This window comes from Arachis ipaensis, chromosome B10, assembly GCF_059453495.1.
Source record: "Arachis ipaensis isolate K30076 ecotype BB chromosome B10, ASM5945349v1, whole genome shotgun sequence".
Classification (NCBI taxonomy): Eukaryota; Viridiplantae; Streptophyta; class Magnoliopsida; order Fabales; family Fabaceae; genus Arachis; species Arachis ipaensis.
The window spans coordinates 70,585,421-70,608,895 of NC_142435.1; the positions used below are offsets into that span (position 1 = coordinate 70,585,421).

The window sequence follows — 23,475 nt, forward strand, 5'->3', positions numbered from 1 at the left end:
CCAAAGCACCTTCATGGCTTCATCACTCAGTCTCTTCATCGCCTTCATCGCGAAGTAGAAACCCTGCCTGCCTCCAAAGCTCACCATCGTCGCCCTCAACTCACTCTCTTCACTCTCGCCATTGACCCTCTCACTCTCGGTCTCGCCATTGACCTCTCACTCTCGCCATTCCCTCTCACTCTCACTACAAGAAGAAACCCCCACTGACCATCGCTCCTCTTCGCCATCGCTTGCACTGATCGTCGCTGTGCCGCCCTCACCATCGTCGCTGCGCCGCCCTCACCATCGTCGCTGCGCCGCTCTCACCAGCGTCATCTCCGTGCTTCTCATCATCGTGTTCGCTGTGCTCACATCATTGAATAGGTATGTATTGATTTCTATTTGGTTCTGAAATTGCAGAGGCTTAGGGTTCCTATTTTAGGGGTTTTAATTGGGGGTTTAAATCTGCGAAATATGGGTTTGTGAACTGTAATTTGATAACATGCACGCTGTTGTTGATGAAGATGTGTGGTATTTTAGGGTTTGTGAACTGTGATTTAATATATAGCTTGTCTATTTTCTCTGTATTTTTGTTACTGAGACTGAATCCAAATGCAGTGGAGGGTTTTTGATTAAAAAGAGATCACTAGAAACTTACCTGCAATCTTCAGTTAAGAAGTTGAAAGTCTCAATTTTAGGTGTATGAAACAAGACTAAGCTAGTTTTTAAGGAGCCCATTGTCTCTGCTGAACAGGAATAGAGAAAGAATCTGTGTTGGTTCAACATTCTATTAAGGAATGTCAAACAAAGAGAAGGGGTTGCACTCCCCGGAGAGAGATATTGAGAGCTATTTCAAAGAAAAATGATGAAATGATTAAATTAAGAACTAGCTTTGTCTCAAATTGGTTTAATGAGGTATGACAGCTACTAAATACATGAGTTGTGCATCCATTACTATTATTATGTCATTATTAGTAATATGTAGTATATACCAATACCTTTTTTTAAGATGTAGTGACCTTTCATGCTTATTTTTTTTTTATATAGTTGACTTATTTTTTTCTTTGATATCATCATTGCCTTAAATATAATTTCATATGTTTGACCATTTCAGAAGAATGGTGTTGTGTTTTCTGTTCTGTTCTGATGTCTTACATTTTATTGTTGCAGGAGTGGCCAGAAGAAGTATATCCTCCTTATGCAAATGGGCCTGCTTATGTAATTTCCAGTGATATAGTTACTTTCATCTTATCTAAACATAAAGATAGGAAGCTAAGGGTTAGTTGCCTTAATATTCTTTTTACTTCTGAATTTTATAGTGATATAGTTACTTTCATCTTATCTCACAGTTTTGTATTCATCATTTTATACTGAATTTTGTGAGTATGGTTTGGGTATGCTCGTGAACTATCTTTCAACATCCAATAAGACTTTATCTTGGTATGTTTCTGCCAGCTTTATTTCTCTTTTCTATCTGAGGTTCAACTAAAATTTTGAATGAAGCCAAAGTGAATGCCTAATATGGGGGCTTATGTACAGAGAAATATATGAACATATTGATGAGTTACAAAATTCCATTTCATGGAAAAAATGATTGAGTAGCGCATGCTTTAAGTAGTTAAGTTTGAAGTTATTAATTCAAATTAAGTAAATATAAGATAGAAAAAATTGTTAAATCTAAGATCCTGAGCATATGTCCTTTGATGAAGCAATAATAAGATCTTTGATGCGTCCCTATGATTTTTAAAAACTTAGTAAACTGTTCCTATGGAGACCTGCCAGTGGACATAATTGTGTTTCCTTTTCAGGAGCAAAATTTGGTGGTTCACCCAGCACCACCAGCGTCTACTGTCTTTGCCTGCTGTTTCACAAATTCCTTTTCTTCGATTCTACCTGCTGCTATTCTGTCCTGTGCTATCCGGTTCTGCCCTAATTTCCACCTTCTTTTAGGTTGTCTTTTTTTTCCTGCCCTATTTTGTTGTTTTGCCATTATCTCTTGAATGATTTAATTGCTGCTGCTGCTGGGTCCCAAATCTGTTTGATTATATCAATTTAATTCTTGCTAAATGATGATTGTGCTGAATTTGTGGTTAAATGGTTGCATGGCAATTACAATTTTTTTGTCTGTAATTTTTACAGTTATTTTGGTTTAGTTGTTTGAGTTGGTAGCAGTGTTGTGCTAACTGTTAAGAATCATTTAATACATGGATTAATTCTGGAATCTCGATAAACAAACCTATAAACAAACCTTTTCATATTTGCTCAGGGGCTGTTATTTCCAACAAGGTATGGAAGTTAAGATGGAAATGAAGGTGGAAGATGCATATAGGAAGTCAATGGAGACAGTGTTGAATTGGATACAAGATACTGTAAATCTTAACAAGAGTCAAGTTTTCTTTCGTACATATGCACCCGTGCACTTCAGGTTTGTAATTTGTTGCAACAATTGTTATGATTTATATTTTGCCTTCCAAGTTTTACATATATTTATCCAATAATGTATGAACAGAAGTGGAGATTGGAGAAGCGGTGGAAGTTGTCATTTGGAAACACTGCCAGAGCTTAACATGTCATTAGTGCCTAATGATAACTGGTCACAATTCAAAATAGGCAATTCATTGCTATCATCACATAAAAACAGCACTGAACTTGTCAAGTTGAAAATATTGAATATAACAGAGATGACAACTCAGAGAAAAGATGGACACTCATCAATCTACTATCTTGGTCCGAATGGCAGCACGGCGGCACTCCATCGGCAAGATTGCAGCCACTGTTGTCTGTCTGGTGTACCTGATACATGGAATGAGCTGCTTTATGCAATGTTCATGAAACATGAAGGCTTCTCATAGCAAGGAACTTCAAAGAGTCATGGAAGCATTATATATAGCAATTCTTTTTTATTTGTCTTGGGCAGCAAGGACTCGCAAATTGTTCTCAGCAGTCTCAAAAAGACGCTAACACGTAGAATAGAATTATGTATTCATTTAAAGAAATTATTTAGTATAATTATGTATTTATTTTTATTTTATAATATTCAATTCATTCAAATAAAAATGCAAAATTATTATACATGTAATAATTAATCATATTACTAAATATTAGGTTTTAGAAAAAAATTATTAGAATATATATATATATATAGAAAATAAAAAAAAAACAATGAGGGACCTAAGGCTACACTTATATACAGTAGCTATAGTATACAAAAAAAAAAGAGGGATCTAGGGCTACGCTTATAAAAAGTAGCTATGGTATACAATGTGGCTACGCTTTACAAGTGATGCAGTAGCGTTGAAAAGCGTAGCCTATTCTGGAAAAATGAAAGCTAAAAAGCGTAGCTTTTGATCCTGGACAGCATCACTTGAAAAGCGTAGCCTATTCTCAAACGCCAAAAGCGTAGCCCTTGGTGCAGAAAAGCGTAGCCTTTGAGAATAGGCAACGGCCGAATAGGAATCACCCCAAAAAGCGTAGCCGTAGCCCAAAAAGCGTAGCCGTAGCCTAAGGCATCATTTTTTTTCACTTTTAGCTACACTTTTCAAGTGTACCTGAATGGGTGTTTTTCTTGTAGTGGGTGGTAGCAGGGGTAGCTGTAGAGGAAGAGGGGCCGGCAGATGGTGTGGCTGTCTCATCAGTAGGAGTGAGGAATGGAAGTCTGTAGCACAAAGCCAGAAAGTTCCTACTGTGAGGGATAATTTTCTTGCATTCTGCAGCAGGTGGCTTCTCATCAGCATCCTCCCAAGGTACGTCAGCTTGACAGCCAAGCTGTGTAATCAGTTATGGAAAGGGGAGAGTGCCTCAGACGTGGACCCTGGCCATTTAGTACCGAATGAAGCGTGGCAGGTACAGGTCCTTACCCTCCATCACACACCATAGGAGGGTGATCATAGCGGCAGGTAGCTCCGTCTCGTGAGTACTCGGCATAATAAAGTTGCTTAGGATCTGATGCCATAGCCGAGCCTCATCGTTCAAGTATGCCCGCTTGATTACTAAACCAAGCAATCAACCTTTCTTACAAATGTTTTGGTTGTCACAAGTTACAAATCCCTTTAAAATTGATAACCGAAGTATTTAAACCTCGGGTCGTCTTCTCAAGGAACTGTAGGGAAGCATGTTCTTATTATTGGTTATGAAGATTGTAAATCGGGGTTTTAAAGATGAGGAACAAGTAATTTAAATTGCAATTAAAATAAGTAAAAGACTGTAAAATAAAAAAAATAACTGTAAAACACACTTTTGGCAAGGTATGAGAAATTAGAAGTCCTATCCTAGTTATCCTTATCAATGATGATGAAAGTTGAATCTTAATTCAACTTAGTTAACCTTTACTAGAGCAAGGGAAGGTCAAGTGACTAATTAGTTTGATCTTCAAATCCCAGTTAATTCCTAGAAAAAGATTGGGATTATTGAAGTTCAATTCAATTAGCAAAGATAACAATTATCGGTCACGTTGAGTTTGATAACTCCTGAGTTACTGATTTCTTAACCAAGACCAAAACGGAAAAAGTAAATCTACTGGAATAAAAATGTCTTCAAATTGGAAGCAACAGTAACATAAATAAAAGAGAGCAATAATAAACTGAAATACCTCAAATAACATTAATTCAAAGAATAATCTGTAACATAGAAGAATTCATAAACTAAATTGAGAAGATAAATAAAAAGGAATGTTGAACCTGATAAAAAGAGATAATCCTGAAAGCAAAAGAAATCCTAATTCTAAATCCTAAAAGAGAGAGGGGAGAACCTCTCCCTCAAAACTACATCTAATTCATCAATACTAACTAATTGGAGACTCTCCTTTGAATGGATGCATTCCCCCACTTCATAACCTCTAATCTGTGCCTTCTGGACTTGGATTTGGGCCAAAAAGGGCTTCAGAAATCGCTGGGAGCGTTTTCTGTACTTTCTGGTGCGTGGCCTCTGTCACGCGTCCGCGTGGGTGACGCGGTCGCGTCATTTGGAGTTTTCCTTGTCACGCGGTCGCTTCAGCCATGCGTCCGCGTCATATGTGTTTCGCTTATGGTACACGATCGCGTCAATCATGCGGTCGCGTCACTGCTATTTCGCGTTGGCATGCGGCCGCGTCGTCCATGCGAACGCGTCTCTGCCAGTTTCTTCAAAAACTCCGTTTTATGCTTTCCTTCTAATTTTGTATATTTCTTTCCATCATTTAAGTCATTCCTGCCTTAGAAGATCTGAAATTACTCAACACAAGAATCACGGCATCGAATGGTAATAAAGGGAAATTAAAATGATTATTTTTAAAGCATAGGAAACATGTTTTTCACATACATCACAAAAAAAGGAAGGGAAAATAAAACCATGCAATTTATATAAATAAGTGAGTGAAGGATTGAATAAATCACTTAAAATAGGCACAAAGTATATCATAAAATATGGGTTTATCAACCTCCCCACACTTAAACAATAGCATGTCCTCATGCTAAATCTGAGACAAAGAGTAAGGTAAGGTTAAAGTGGTGAAATCTCATGAAATGCAATCTATTCTAAATGCAACTACCTAAATGAATCATGCAATTCTAGTTTGTTATTCCCTTGTGTATAAAGCTTACATGTAGTTGAATTAATTCACATTCTCAAGGAATCTTATATATATAGCCAAACCTTAGATAGTGATAAAGTACCTTTACAATTGAGATGGGAGAGAAAAACATTTTACAATTTTGCAAGACAATTAATAATTTAAGCAGAGATATATGTTGATGAGCTATTGAACCCTCACTGGATTTTGTGTTTACTCTCTAGTCACTCAGTGTTTATTGGGTTAATCCCTATATTCTTCTTTTTATCCTTACTATCTTTAACTTTGTTCTTCATCTAACCAATCAACAATTATAGAATATAGGCATACAAAAATCATGAGGTCTTTAAATAAAGGTTGTAATGGGGCCAAGGTAAAGGTAAGGGTATATGTATAAGGCTAAGTGAGCTAATTAAGTGAATCCTTGATTAGTCTAAGATCTCACCTAACATACATATTTTGTAAAGCAAAGCTTCTTTACATATTTTCCCATATTTTTCCCACTTTTTATGTTACATGCTCATATTTTAATTTTTATTTATTTTTATCCCATGTGCATCGCTTTTTGCATTTGGGGAATTCTTTTGTATCCCCTTTATTCAAATACTGAAAAATAATTTTTTTTAAATGCACATGGTAATTAAATTATTTTGATTTCACATGAGCATGCTTTCCAAAACTTTTAAAAATAAAAATTTTTATTCTTTTTAACTTTCTACCCTTTTATTTCTATCATCCATGTTCCCATAAGGTTCCCACACTTACACAATACACAATTTCTATCTTAAGCTAACCAAGGATTCAACTTGGGATTTTTATTTTATTTTTCTGCTTAAAGCTAGTAATGTGGTTATAAAACAAGAGGGGATTTAAAGGCTCGAGGGGGCTAACAAGGGTGATGTAAAAGGTAGGCTAATTTGGGAATAGTTAGCTAGATTCAAACAATGGCCTCAATTACTTTCTTTGTATGTATCTATATTCTATAATCGGACATATAGATTAAAACAAAGTAAAGAACACCAGAATAAATAAGAAGGGCGGAACACACAGGAATAAAATATTATGGTTTAAATGTAACCATGCAATTAAGCTCAAAACTCACAGGTTGTGTGTTCTCTAACTCAAAAATCATATCTCAGTTATATATGTCAAGCAAGTAAAAATTAAGAGTTCCCATTATTCTCAATGTAAATCTTAAGGTGGCTTTAAAGTTCTAGTGTTTCTCCTTGATGAAATGTTGTTAACTGACTAACATGTAATGCTATATATAAAAGGTGTGGGTTGTTTTTATTCTGTTAAAGTCTCTAGTTTACTTCCTTTATATTTTTAATTTAAACTAAGTTATCTTATGCTAAAAAGGGTAAACTATACTAATTAATCCACATTTTCTATAACTAATAAGTTAGAATTGCAACTAAACTAAATGGCTAAAATATGAACTAAAGTGCAACATGCAGAAATATAGTAAAAATACATGAAATTAGCAATGTATAAGTACTGAGAAAATAAAAATAAAAATAAAGAGAAAAATACAGAAAAATAATAAAGTAAAAAGAGTTTGTAGTGGTTCACCAAAAAATATACGCCAGAGATGGCGACCTCCCCACACTTAATATGAAGCATCGTCCCTGATGCTCACTCAAGCAGGGTGTGAAGGGGTGTCCTCACTGGAAGGATGGGTAGCTGGAGTCTCTGTGGTGGTGGTCTGAGGATCTGTCTACTACAGAGGAGGTGCTGATTGAATAGGAACCTCTAGGTCTGCAGCTTGAATCTGATGCGGGGCCTCCTGCTGGGGCACAGCCTGCTCCGTGCCTGCCTGCACAGCCTCTCTCTGTGGATGGGTCTCCGCCTCGTGATCATCTGTCTCCTTCTCAGATGACTCTGATGGGGTGTCAGGCTCGGAGGGAATGTCGTTGCCAGAACGGAGCATTAGCTTCAGGTGCTCAAAGCGTTGCTTGCTGCGACACTCAGATCTCACGTATCGCCGTCGGTTGTGGCGCTCCATCTGGTCTAGCTGCTGAAACAGGCGGTGCACTAAGTGATAAACTGGCTCTGAGGCAGGTGGAGGTGCAATGGTGGTAGCAGGGGTAGCTGTAGAGGAAGAGGGGCCGGCAGATGGTGTGGCTGTCTCATCAGTAGGAGTGAGGAATGGAGGTCTGTAGCCCAAAGATAGAAAGTTCCTGCTGTGAGGGATAATTTTCTTGCATTCTACAGCAAGTGGCTTCTCATCAGCATCCTCCCAAGGCACGTCAGCTCGACGGCCAAGCTGTGTAATCAGATATGGAAAGTGGAAAGTGCCTCCGACATGGACCCTGGCCATGTAGTACCGAATGAAGCGTGGCAGGTACAGGTCCTTACCCTCCATCACACACCATAGGAGGGTGATCATAGCGGCAGGTAGCTTCGTCTCGTGAGTACTCGGCATAATAAAGTTGCTTAGGATCTGATGCCATAGCCGAGCCTCATCGTTCAAGTATGCCTGCTTGATTACTAAACCAAGCAATCAACCTTTCTTACAAATGTTTTGGTTGTCACAAGTTACAAACCCCTTTAAAATTGATAACCGAAGTATTTAAACCTCGGGTCGTCTTCTCAAGGAACTGTAGGGAAGCATGTTCTTATTATTGGTTATGAAGATTGTAAATCGGGGTTTTAAAGATGAGGAACAAGTAATTTAAATTGCAATTAAAATAAGTAAAAGACTGTAAAATAAAAAAAATAACTGTAAAACACACTTTTGGCAAGGTATGAGAAATTGGAAGTGCTATCCTAGTTATCCTTATCAATGATGATGAAAGTTGAATCTTAATTCAACTTAGTTAAGCTTTACTAGAGCAAGGGAAGGTCAAGTGACTAATTAGTTTGATATTCAAATCCTAGTTAATTCCTAGAAAAAGATTGGGATTATTGAAGTTCAATTCAATTAGCAAAGATAACAATTATCGATCACGTTGAGTTTGATAACTCCTGAGTTACTGATTTCTTAACCAAGACCAAAAGGGAAAAAGTAAATCTACTGGAATAAAAATGTCTTCAGATTGGAAGCAACAGTAACATAAATAAAAGAGAGAAATAATAAATTGAAATACCTCAAATAACATTAATTCAAAGAATAATCTGTAACATAGAAGAATTCATAAACTAAATTGAGAAGATAAATAAAAAGGAATGTTGAACCTGATAAAAAGAGATAATCCTGAAAGCCAAAAAAATCCTAATTCTAAATCCTAAAAGAAAGAGGGGAGAACCTCTCCCTCAAAACTACATCTAATTCATCAATACTAACTAATTGGAGGCTCTCCTTTGAATGGATGCATTCCCCCACTTCATAACCTCTGATCTGTGCCTTCTAGACTTGGATTTGGGCCAAAAAGGGCTTCAGAAATCGCTGGGAGCATTTTCTGTACTTTCTGGTGCGTGGCCTCTGTCATACGTCCGCGTGGGTCACGCGGTCGCGTCATTTGGAGTTTTCCTTGTCACGCGGCCGCTTCAGTCATGCGTCCGCGTGATATGCGTTTCGCTTATGGCACGCGATCGCGTCAATCACGCGGTCGCGTCACTGCCAGTTTCCTCAAAAACTCCGTTTTATGCTTTTCTTCCAATTTTGTATGTTTCCTTTCCATCCTTTAAGTCATTCCTGCCTTAGAAGATCTGAAATTAATCAACATCAGAATCACGGCATCGAATGGTAATAAAGTGAAATTAAAATTATTATTTTTAAAGCATAGGAAACATGTTTTTCACAAAAATCACATAATAAGGAAGGGAAAGTAAAACCATGCAATTTATATAAATAAGTGAGTGAAGGATTAAATAAATCACTTAAAATAGGCACAAAGTATATCATAAAATATGGGTTTATCAACCTCCCCACACTTAAACAATAGCATGTCCTCATGCTAAATCCGAGACAAAGAGTAAGGTAAGGTTAAAGTGGTGAAATCTCATGCAATGCAATCTATTCTAAATGCAACTACCTAAATGAATCATGCAATTCTAGTTTGTTATTCCCTTGTGTATAAAGCTTACATGTAGTTGAATTAATTCACATTCTCAAGGAATCTTATATATATAGCCAAACCTTTGATAGTGATAAAGTACCTTTACAATTGAGATGGGAGAGAAAAACATTTTACAATTTTGCAAGACAATTAATAATTTAAGAAGAGATATATGTTGATGAGCTATTGAACCCTCACTGGATTTTGTGTTTACTCTCTAGTCACTCAGTGTTTATTGGGTTAATCACTCTATTCTTCTTTTTATCCTTACTTTCTATAACTTTGTTCTTCATCTAACCAATCAACAATTATAGAATATAGGTATACAAAAATCATGAGGTCTTTAATTAACGTTGTAATGGGGCCAAGGTAAAGGTAAGGGTATATGTATAAGGCGAAGTGAGCTAATTAAGTGAATCCTTGATTAGTCTAAGATCTCACCTAACATACATATTTTGTAAAGCAAAGCTTCTTTACCTATTTTTCCATATTTTTCCCACTTTTTATGTTACATGCTCATATTTTAATTTTTATTTATTTTTATCCTATGTGCATCGCTTTTTGCATTTGGGGAATTCTTTTGTATCCCCTTTATTCAAACTAGCGGCTCAACAGGCACTATCGTGCCTGTTCAGCCGCTTTTTTTATGGGATTTAAAGTTAATTATTTTAATGAATTTTAAAATTTTAAATTCGAATAACATAAAAATAATAATATAGAATAATTAATGATAATATTAAAATGTTCAAATTAAAATAATCATATATTACCTATCTATAAACAATAACAATATGAAAATGATTTAATTATAATGAACACATACATCACCTATCTACAAATCTACAAATAACATAATTCATAAAATAATTATTACAATATTATTTTATCTTCTTCTATCTAACTCAAAGTCATAAAAATAAATAGAAAAATACTATTGTTTACAAAATATGAGCCATATTTAAAAGTCACTTTTTTCTTTGTTTAGGGACCTTTTTTTTAAGTGGTAAGCCAAAGTACGGATCTGTATTTAAAGAATCTTTCTTGTGCCTACAAAAAGTGTAAAGAAGAAAAATAATTATATCTTTTTTTTTGTGATTATATATCAAACTATAAGTAAAAACATTAAAATAAATCTAAAGTAATTTCTGAATTTGTACCGAGAAAAAATCTTTAGCAATTCCTCATACATCTCCTTATCAATAAATTCTTGAGCCTTGAAGAACTACAAAATTTAGAAATCAATAAAATATACCATATGCCAATACAAATTTCATTATATTTGAACGGAAAGTTAACAATAAAAAATATAAAACCTGCAAAATTGAAATTTCTTGTTTGAGGTTGGATTTCCTACACATGCACAACAAAAGAAGCCATTAAACCCTCTGTAGAGCATTCAAATCTATAAGTATCCGATATTACCTCTATTCTGTGCGGTTTCTTAATCTAATGATAGGTACCTGCAATGTTGTTCTTTACTAACATCAGTTGGTTCCGCTCCTATGAGTTTGTTGCTGGAAAAAGAAAAATGTTTAATTTATTATCAGTAGTTTAAAATTATTTTTTGTAACTTTATTCAACACATGAGAAACATAATCTTCGTTACAATCTCAGAGTAACCTTTTAATATTTTAGGCATACACTTTTTTCTTTCATTTTTTATTAGTAAAAGAAGAACATAGAAGGGGATAGATAATAGGCATATCAATAATATTCTGATTACGATGATTGTGTTACCTTGTATGTTGTTGGAGCAGTATTTCCTTTTTTATCATCTTCCAGAATTGGGTCTTGTCTGTTTTAACCATTCCTCCCCAACCAATAGAATAAATTTGAAGGGAATGAACCTATTAGATAACATATGATTATGATTACTAACATAGAAATAGAAGTATGTATATTGAATACAATTTTGACAGTAATTAATTTAAAAAATTACTTTATTGTCTATTGGTTTGATTGATGCAATTGCTTGCTCATCTTTCCATGCACTCCAGAGATTTTGGAATCCTTCTTCCTGTAATTGATATTTGTTAATATATTTCTAGTATATATATAGTATGTCTTAGTTAATGATAATTAGTACGTACCTGTTGCATAAAACAAATGTTCAAGTTCGTTGTCTTTATCTCCTGGCATATATTGATGAGCTCCTTTGAAATCAAATTGTCTATTAAAAAAATATAAGTCGTTAGTCCTCAATAAATTGAAGTTTGTATACAAAGATATATATATATCAATGAAAAAGATTTAAAGATTAAAATTATATATAGACTGAATTGTACCAAGAAGTAACTACACATACTTACGAAGAACATAAATTACCTGTGGGGAAGGTAACAATATTTCTTTGAAAACTACATTTCTGGTAAATTCTCCACTTGTTCCATCTATTTTTCCTTCTTTGACTAAAATTTTTATAGTTGACTGAGAAATACTTCGAGACAGAGCAACATATAATTGGTCATGGCTAAATACATGTTTAGGGAGATAGATCCCTACTTTAGGAATGGTCTGTCCTTGTGATTTGTTTATTGTTATTGCAAAACTCAACCTTACAGGAAATTGCTTCCGGATAAGTATAAATGGCAGTCCTGAATTTTCTGTTGTTTTGTGTTTTATCCGAGGCAAGAAAGCTCTTCTTCCACAGTGATGACCGGTTAAAATTTCTACGTCCAACATGTTTTGAAAATTTCCACGACATAGTAACCTTGTACCATTGCATAAGCCGGCCTTAGGGTCTATATTTCTCAATAACATCAAAGGTGCACCTCTTTTTACCTTCAACACATGAGGTGGCAACCCGCCTGTAGAAACTGAGTTAAGATATTCTTGTTGATATAAATTATTAGCATCTCCTTCTACCTCATCAAATGAGACTAAATTTCGTTCTTCTCCTGGAAACTGGTTGATAATTATATCATTAAGCTGTTGCACATCATGATTTTTTGGCGTCAATATTGCCCTTTCTACCATGTAAGAAGCATCCCACCCATGAGATTGTAAGTTTGGAAATATTTCTTCTATTAACTTGTGTAACGATGTTTCACCCTCCCACGGAATTGCCATATTTGCTTGTATCCGTACAAAGTCTTCATGTATGGTGGGCTCAATTCCATCACCAATGCGCATAAGATACTCAGCAAAAACATGATCATTAGAAGATCGCATATTTTATCGCAAATGGAGAATTTTAGTGGAAGCCCATAAATGAGACTTAACTATAGAAGCTGAAATCATTTGTGACTTACTACCTTTCGGTACCACAGGCAGTACTTGGCGGAAATCTCCTCCCATCACCATCAGTTTTCCTCCAAATGGCATATCGTTTGCTAATATATCTCTCAGAGTGCGGTCTAATGATTGCACCGATTCTTTATTTGCCATAGGTGCTTCATCCTAGATGATTGCCGTTGTTTGTCTAATCAGTTTTGCAAGATCTGATTGTTTGCTTATGTTGCAAATGGATGATGGTTCTGCATTAATTGGGATCTTAAACCTAGAATGAGCTGTTCGACCCCCAGGCAATAATGTTGCGGCTATTCCTGATGATGCAGTTACCAAGACAATATGACCCTTATTTCTCAATTCTGCAATTATAGCTCTGTAAAGAAATGTTTTGCCTGATCCTCCTGGCCCATCAACAAAGAACACTCCACTTTCTCTTCGATTAATTGTATTCATAATGCACTTGAAAGCTTTAGACTGGTCATTGTTCAATCTTGTTATGGAACACAGGTCTTCCTGGGGTACTTCGATAGACAGTTCTTCTTGGATAACTCTGGGTATCGAGTTGTCATTGTCATTTTCATGAGTTAGAGCTGGCAAATCGTATTGTGTAATATGTTTTCCGTGCTGAAGGAGTATATCATTTATATCCCTGAGTAGCCGATTTGTGAACACTAAGGCTGTTGTGGTGCTGGTTGACGGATAATCATCCACCATATATGAAAAAAATTCATCCCATAAGCTTCTTACATCTGTAGGCTCACAAAATATTAAGATGGTTGCAAACAACCTTCGTAAAGCACATGGCAATCGTAAAACAGAAGCCTCAACCAAACACTCACGGATGCTACTGTCACTCTCTAACAATCCTCGGTGTTGAGCAGATTGCTTGAAGGACGAATACTGGACCCCATTCACTGTTAGCAAGTCATCCCAACTGATTGGTCCTCTGACATTAGATAATAGAATACGCAAATAGAATTTTTCTCCTTCTGAAGGTGATATAGTATAAATTCGACCGATGGATCTCCTCTGTGTCTTGCGCCGACGCCATTCCTTTTCCATGTTGTGCCAAGTGTAATACTCTGGAATTTCCCTGTACAAAAGATGCCTAGATTGTTGGTCCTCCTCACGATTTAGGGCAAAGAACTTAGTGAGCATTGTTCTAGAGAAATAATCATCATTAAGTATTTCAGGAATGGTTTGGTGATCATAGAAGCTCACTTGATGTTGATTTGGCAAATGAATTTGTAACCTTTCCACTGATGGATACATTCGGTAAAGGTTAAATTTAAATATTCTCCAACATGCCTCTGGAGCAGCAATCCATCTTGCATCAACAAACTGTTGGACCTCGTCAACATTAGAACCGTTGTGAACTTCCATTGCAACCCGGTCTGGACCCTTGTAGCAATATTTGTAGAGATACTTTATACTCTTGATGCTACTACATATCTCAACATTAATATGGCAATCATACTTTAGTAGTAGCCAAGGGTTGTACGGAACTACCCATCTATTGTCAACCGTGACACTTTGGTTAATTTGTACTGGAGTGTCGAATCGTCGCCTATATTGCGGATATGAGTCATCACCTCTTCGTGTTTCTGCTGCGAACTCTTTTGGGTAGTTGCGTTTACATTGGCCATTTTTCATGCAGGGTGAAGATTGATCAAGTATACCGCAAGGACCATGAATCATATGTTTTAGCACTGCATCATGTAGGTATGGTTCTACTTCTTTAGATGGTATCTCTGCACGTACCAAACTATCATAATGCTCTGGGTCAATTAACTTGTCATTGTTTTCTAAGATTAGCAACATATGTACATGTGGCAACCCTCTTTTTTGAAACTCAGTGACATAAATATAGCTCTTCACCTTTCCCAAGACACCCTTAGTAATGACATCCTCTTTCAGCTGTTCAAATTTGGCTCGAAAAATTCTTGTTGTTAGATCTGGACGATCTTGTGGAGTTTGAACTGGGTTGAGTTCTGAAGTTATTTCAGTCCAAGATGGATTGCATGTCATTGTGAGAAAAATATCTGGCTTGCCCTCTTTAAGAACAATCGCCATTCCATCTTCATATCGTTGGGTCATGTCGCGACGGCTACCAATGAACGACGATGGTAATATTGTTCTTTTTCTTCCAACATTTTCTGAAGACAAATATATAGAGAAATATTATTAGTTTTAATAATTATTTTGGGTAATTCTTAATGATTTTCGAAGTAGCAATTAGATACAACAATATTTACCTGCATTGATTTCTCCTGTGTGCAAAGCATCTTGTAAACCTTGGTATAATTCAGCCCGTAATTTCTTCTGTCTATTTCGAACCCATCTTAACTTTCCGGTTTCAATTTTTACATAGTTATCAACAACATATTGTTGTAGTAATCGCCCTGCTTGCAATACGGTGGATTGATCATCGGGGCGGATCTACAAATTTTTTAGAATTTGTAAAAAAGATTAGATACATTGATCAATTTTTTGGCATAATTTTATTGAAGTCTATACTGCGTAGGAAATGGAGATTTGTACCTGGAGCATATAGCTATTATATGTTCGGCATGATACTTTGCCGCCACTTTGACTTCGGGTATTGATATCCCATCCATGAGTTCCAAATGGAAAAAGAAGAGGATATTGTAGTGGATCGTAATAGCCAACGAATTCCTGAATCCTTCGTAGGCTACCAGCATGAGTTTGCACCTTAATATCTCGCCCACGAATCATTATTTCAACGTCATCACCAACAATTATAGCTGCTACCTGCGACGCAGTTGGAAGACTATATTGTGGCTGATTAGCAGGTCGCTCTCTAATGACCAAACTACACTCATGTACATCTGACCGTTGTGCAAGCTGGCGAAACACATGGAGAAAAGGATTATACCGGTGTAGCAATTGTTGTAACTTGAAAACTAATGTTTCATGTAGTTGTGTGTTCTCCAGCATCCTATTCTGCAACTCGTGATCAGTATCATATATGTACAGTTGCAAAAACCGTGGTCGCGTGCCCTGATCCGGATGAAATCCCCCTATACTATGATATATTGAGCCTTGAGCACGAAATGTATATATACCACGACCTGTCATAGCCAGTTGTTTGTCTATGTGCACACCACACGAAGTGAAGGAAAATACATGATTGTATCCACGAATATGTTTCCTAAAATGGTTTCCTTCTGCAGAGGGGTCCAAGAAGATTTCAAGTAATTCCTGAGGAGCATTTACTCGGGGAAGAGAGACTTTTCCCCCATTACAGCACATCTCGAACGTCTCATGGTGAAATAGACGTGCGCTACAGTATTGACATGTCCTTGGGATTGGTAGCGGAGTTCGAATTATTGTTGCATCCTCTTGAAAATTTCGAGCACAATTATGGGATGCTCGAACATTTTGTCTATTTTCTGTACTCGTATTAAATTAACATATATTTGGTTACATTCATAATGAAAATCATAAAATGATGAATTTTGTAACAACTAAAAAAATAGTTCTTTGTTTGTTGATTATAAATACAAAGAATTACTTCCATTATAGTGGTCATCATAAAAAAGAGATAAGTAGCTGTCAAATATTTAAGTGATGTTTCAATCTTTTTTTTAACTTTGTTACATTGTATAATATTGTGATATTGTTTGACTTTATTTTTTTTTAAATTTTGTCATTCAGATGTATTTAACAACTTTAATTATAAAATATTTTATTTTATTCTTTCTAAAGATGTTTTTTATTCGTTAAATAAATGTTTTTATTCTTTTATTTAATTATAAAGAAATATTATTTATTATGTAGCAATATAGTTTTATTCTTTTTTTAATAAAATCATTTTGTTTAAAACCTTTTATTCGAAACTGTTATAACAAAGTTAATCTAACTTACGATATATAACAACATTATATTATTCTAAATGATTATTATTTTCTTGTTCCATTATATATTTTTGTTTTTATGGTAACACTATGTTTATCATGGATTATTTTTTTTAGATTAAATAATCAATACAATATAGTTTGAGTCTGAAATAAATAATTTTTTTTTTAAAATACTTTCTTTATATATCATAATTTTTTTTTTGTATAAAATTCTCCGTTCATCAATTGTCTTATAGCATTTTTTAGTTAATTATCTTATATAGGGTATGACAATTTTTGCCTTTGGCCAAATTTTTTAGCTTGTATGTTTTGTTTCATGTTTTTTAAATGTTTAGATATTACTGGTCGAAATAATACAATACATGACGATAATATTGGTTCATATTTTATTTATTCTATTACTTCTAATAATCTTTCTTGTATGCTTTCGCGTAGAGTTATCATTTTAATTTTTACTATTTATTTTATTTCTTAAAATATATTTTATTTAATCATTTTATGTTGTCATATTTGTGTGAATTATATAATAAAATAATTCAACAAAATATTAAATTTTTTAAATTATTTTTTTTTGTTTTCACTTAAGTTTCCATATTTTTCATTTTGATTGGCAAATAAATATTTTAAGTATTATTTTGGTTTTTATAAAATTTGTTGTGTATAGATTTTAATTTTTTTTTGTTAGGCATGGGCACTTGTTTTTTATAATTGGTTCTTGTAATGATCTTAAATAAATAAATTTTTTAACATTTTATTTAATTATTTTATTTTGTCATGTTTGTGTGAATTATAACAGAATGATTCAACAAAATATAAAATTTTTTAAATTACCTATTTTATTATTTTTGCTAAAGTTTACATATTTTTTTATTTTAATTGGCAAATAAATATTTTAAGTATTTTATTGGTTTTTATAAATTTTTTTTGTGTATAGATTTAAATTTTTTTTGTTAGGCACTGGTACTCTTTTTTTATAATTGGTTCTTGTAATGATCTTAAATAAATAATTTTTTAATACCAATTATACTCACACTTAATGTTTACTATGAATACATTAATATGCTAACATATAAGGATAAAATAATATTTTTTTATAAATTTATTTACCTATTAAAATTATGTCACAATACTAAATATATAAAGAAAAAAAAAGTACAATACTAACCAGTTACATTTTCTTCACGTCTACTGTTTTGATCAGATCTATTTCCATGAATTTCTGATAGTATATAAAAAGAACACATCAACAAAATTATAAAAAATTTTATTAAATTAAGTCTGTACAGTATCAGTGGTAATAGAGACGTTACTTTTAAAGAAACAAATCATACAAAATTAAATTGATTGAAAGTAATAGAAAATGTAGAATACCATTAATATCATAATTATTCAAACTCTGAATAATTAAAAAAATAGATAGTGACCGTAAAATACAAATACATCATAGGCAGAGTTCCTGTAAAAAGTCACAATTTGAAAAATAATTCAAGTGTAACCGTATAATAGATTTATTAAGTGAAGAAATTATCATTTATTTTTTACAATGTTATATATTTATTAAAAATATTTTAACCTTTTTTTGTGTATTAAATAAAACGTTTAAAAGAATTGTAGAATGTTAAAAAATATATGAAACGTAAAATTATATTAGATATTAATTGGACCACTATTATTATGAGCATCTGAATAATAGCAATCATATTATTGGAACGACAACAATGTATTTTAAATGATTATATTTTACCGTGTTTAATTTTTCTTTAGAGATAAATAATTCGTGAATATAAAAATTATATTAAACTGGTAGCATAATAATTATATTAAAAATAGTAAATTTATCAATTTAAATTTATGTAGTGAAGAAATTAATACTTCTGATATATCTATTTTTTATAAGAAAAAGTATAAAAAAATATCGAAATACTAATTATTTTTGTTATACAGTGAAAAAATTTAAGTTACAATTATATTATTAAACACATATATCTAATATAATTTTTGTTATAATGATACGGCGCGAGAACATTTTATTTATTCTTATAATAATATTATATAGGTCAATAATGGAAGGTTTATTGAATCAAAATTTATGAAAAAAAATACTATTAATTAAATAAATATACAGGAGTTCTATCCATATTTATTATCATTTGGTCTATTACTTGAATCATTTTTGCTTTTATTATGAGTATCTAAATATTTAAAAAATTTATTATTAACATGAAAATAATGTATGTTGACAATTTAAGAGTACATTCGGTAGATAAATTACAGATAAATAGTACTAAGAGTACATTAACATAGAAATATTGTAGAAATAATTCAAATTAAATGGTAAATTAAATTGTAGAAAAAAATAAAAAAATATACCAGAATTATCTATTAAAATTTAATAATAAATATGTTATTAAACATTGAACATATATATTTTTCTTATAATAATACAGTTATAAAAATTGTTTGGCAATATAATATTATATTAAAAAATTATTAAACTATTTAATAATCGAGATTATAATTATATAAAGTACATTAAGACAATATAATAATATCTATAATAATATTATTTAGGCCAATAATAAAAGATTTATGGAATCAAAATTTAAGAAAAAATAAATTATTATTAATTAAATAAATATAAATATAAATATATAGGATTACTTCCCATATTTGGACTGTTTGGGAACGACAATAATATATTTTAAATGATTATATTTTATAGGGTATAATTTTTCTTTAGAGATAAATAATTCGTGAATATAAAAATTATATTAAACTGGTAACATAATAATAATTATATTGAAATAGTAAATTTATCAATTTAAATTTATGTAGTAGAAAAATAATCACTTCTAATATATTTATTTTTTAGAAGGAAAAGTATAAAAAAAATATCAAAATTATCAACTAATTTTTTTTGTTATATAGTGAAAAAATTTAAGTTACAATTATATTATTAAACATATATCTAATATAAATTTTTTTATAATGATACGGCGCAAGAACATTTTAGGACAATAATGGAAGATCTATTAAATCAAAATTTATGAAAAAATAAATTACTATTAATTAAATAAATATACAGGAGTCCTACCTATATTTATTATCATTCGGTCTATTACTTGAATCAGTTTCGCTTTTATTATGGGTATCTAAATATTTAAAAAATTTATTCTTAACATAAAAATAATGTAGGCTGAGAATTTAAGAGTACATTCGATAGAGTACAGCAACATAGAGATATTGTAGAAATAATTCAAATTAAATGGCGAACTAAATTATAGAAAAAAAGTTAAAAAAATATACCAGAATTATCTATTAAGTTTTTTTTGTATCAGAGTAAGAAAATTTAATAACAAATATATTATTAAACAGTGAATATATATAATAATACAGTTATAAAAATTTTATATTTGTATAATATTATATTAAAAAATTATTAAACTATTTAATAATTGAGATTATAATGATGTAAAGTACATTTAAGATAATATAATAATAATATTATTTAGGCCAATAATAAAAAATTTATTGAATCAAAATTTAAGGAAAAATAAATTATTATTAATTAAATAAATATAAATATAGGATTCCTACCCATATTTGAATCGTTTGGTATATTACTTGAACCAGCTCCGGTGTTATTGTGAGTATCTGTATATGTAAAAAATTCATTATTAAGATGAAAATAATGTAATTTGATAATTTAAGGGTACACTAAAGAAATAAATTATACATAATTGGTACGTACTAAGAGTCCAGTAACATAGATATATCATAAAAAATAATTCATATTAAATAATAAACTAACAATATAAATTTATTAATGAGAAGTATAATTTAGAGTACCTGATATAGAGTATTGTTGAGGAGGTATATTTGTGATATCTTGTAATGGTGTTGCCATGCTAGTTGGTCCACTTGATGTATCGATTTGTTTTCCTCGTCTAATACTCTCTCGGTAACTGCCACGCCTTCTGGCAAGGTGTTGCTGCCTCTGTTCTTCACTCATATTCTTCACTCATATTTTGTCTTCGTTGTCTGGCATAGTCTTGCCAAGTTCGTCGACCACTTCCACGTGAATCTTCCATTGGTATGTCAACTATAATTAATCAAAGAAACATATAAAAACAGCTATACACTTTTATTTAATGACAAAAAATAATTTACAGTAGATTTTACATTATATTTAGGCGAAGTGAGAAGAATGCAGGAGAAGACAAAGGAGAAATGAAGAAAAAAAATTTTATTATGGAGAGATATGGAGTAACCAGTGAAGTGAGAGAGATTAAGAGAAAAAATTGGGAATAATACAATTGACGCAGTAATTCATGTGAGAGGAATTAACTGATGCAGTAGTGGAGAATTAAGTAGTAGAATTTTGTAACTGATGCATTAACGTGATTTGAGAGAAATTAACGTGGAGAAGTTATATTGTATTGTGGTGAACGTGGAAGGAAATGAAGTAGTAGCTGTAACTGGAGGTAGGTTACTAAAAAGGATAAAAATGGAAAGAAAAATTGGACACCAAAAATGAGTTTTCCCATTATATATTGTTATAGATACTGAAAAATAATTTTTTTTTAAATGCACAAGGTAATTAAATTATTTTGATTTCACATGAGCATGCTTCCCAAAACTTTTAAAAATAAAAATTTTTATTCTTTTTAACTTTCTACCCTTTTGTTTCTATCATCCATGTTCCCATAAGGTTCCCACACTTACACAATACACAATTTCTATCTTATGCTAACCAAGGATTCAACTTGGGATTTTTATTTTGTTTTTCTGCTTAAGGCTAGTAATGTGGTTATAAAACAAGAGGGGATTTAAAGGCTCGAGGGGGCTAACAAGGGTGATGTAAAAGGTAGGCTCATTTAGGAATAGTGAGCTAGAATCAAACAATGGCCTCAATTACTTTCTTGGTATGTATCTATATTCTATAATCGGACATATAGATTAAAACAAAGTAAAGAACACCAGAATAAATAAGAAGGGCGGAACACACAGGAATAAAATATTATGGTTTAAATGTAACCATGCAATTAAGCTCAAAACTCACAGGCTGTGTGTTCTCTAACTCAAAAATCATATATCAGTTATATATGTCAAGCAAGTAAAAATTAAGAGTTCCCATTATCCTCAATGTAAATCTTAAGGTGGCTTTAAAGTTCTAGTGTTTCTCCTTGATGAAATGCTGTTAACTAACTAACATGTAATGCTATATATACAAGGTGTGGGTTGTTTTTATTCTGTTAAAGTCTCTAGTTTACTTCTTTTTTATATTTTTAATTTAAACTAAGTTATCTTATGCTAAAAAGGGTAAACTATACTAATTAATCCACATTTTTTATAACTAATAAGTTAGAATTGCAACTAAACTAAATGGCTAAAATATGAACTAAAGTGCAACATGCAGAAATATAGTAAAAATACATGAAAATAGCAATGTATAAGTACTAAGAAAATAAAAATAAAAATAAAGAGAAAAAATACAGAAAAATAATAAAGTAAAAGGAGTCTGTAGTAGTTCACCAAAAAATATTCGCCAGAGATGGCGACCTCCCCGCACTTAATATGAAGCATCGTCCCTGATGCTCATTCAAGCAGGGTGTGAAGGGGTGTCCTCACTGGAAGGATGGATAGCTGGAGTCTCTGTGGTGGTGGTCTGAGGATCTGCCTGCTGCAGAGGAGGTGCTGACTGAATAGGAACCTCTGGGTCTGCAGCCTGAATCTGATGCGGGGCCTCCTGCTGGGGCACAGCCTGCTCCGTGCCTGCCTGCGCAGCCTCTCTCTGTGGATGGGTCTCCGCCTCGTGATCATCTGCCTCCTCCTCAGATGGCTCTGATGGGGTGTCAGGCTCGGAGGGGATGTCGCTGCCAGAACTGAGCATCAGCTTTAGGTGCTCATACCGTCGCTTACTGCGACGCTCAGATCTCTCGTATCGCCGCCGATTGCGGTGCTCCATCTGGTCTAGCTGTTGAAACAGGTGGTGCACTAAGTGATAAACTGTCTCTGAGGCAGGTGGAGATGCAGTGGTGGTAGCAGGGGTAGCTGTAGAGGAAGAGGGGCCGGCAGATGGTGTGGCTGTCTCATCAGTAGGAGTGAGGAATGGAGGTCTGTAGCCCAAAGCCAGAAAGTTCCTGCTGTGAGGGATAATTTTCTTGCATTCTGCAGCAGGTGGCTTCTCATCAGCATCCTCCCAAGGCATGTCAGCTCGACGGCCAAGCTGTGTTATCAGATATGGAAAGGGGAAAGTGCCTCGGACGTGGACCCTGGCCATGTAGTACCGAATGAAGCGTGGCAGGTATAGGTCCTTACCCTCCATCACACACCATAGGAGGGTGATCATAGCGGCAGGTAGCTCCGTCTCGTGAGTACTCGGCATAATAAAGTTGCTTAGGATCTAATGCCATAGCCGAGCCTCATCGTTCAAGTATGCCCGCTTGATTCCCTTAGGCATGATGGTGTTCTGACCCATGACCCATGGAACAGTCGGGTCAAGGGCTATCCTTGCCTTGACGGCATCCCAATTAAACTTCATGAAGCGCAAGTCCTCCTTAGTGTTTTGATAACCATCTGGCTTATCGGATTTAGGCAGGAGCTTCAGAACATCCTCTATGGCCTCTTCAGTGACCAGTATCTGCTTCCCTCTTATGTTTACTGCATCTAGGGAAGTTTTGAAGTAATTGCAGTAAAATTCCCTTACCCAAGATGCATTGACCTCAGTCAGGTTTCTCTCCAGGAAGAACCAGCCTCTTTGTTTGATCTAATCAGAGGTGTATTGCTGGAGTTCTTCTCGGATCTTCAGAGTCTTCCCCAGGTACAGGTTCCTGGA

The 23,475-nt window shown here is 33.4% G+C and overlaps 2 pseudogenes; one reads left to right on the forward strand and one right to left on the reverse strand.

Annotated features, from left to right (window-relative positions):
* Nucleotides 1-1,715: 1,715 nt before the first annotated feature.
* Nucleotides 1,716-2,831, forward strand: LOC148580353 (protein trichome birefringence-like 11 pseudogene; annotated as a pseudogene).
* A 7,518-nt stretch (nucleotides 2,832-10,349) lies between these two features.
* Nucleotides 10,350-20,649, reverse strand: LOC107620624 (uncharacterized; annotated as a pseudogene).
* Between the last annotated feature and the right edge of the window lie 2,826 nt (nucleotides 20,650-23,475).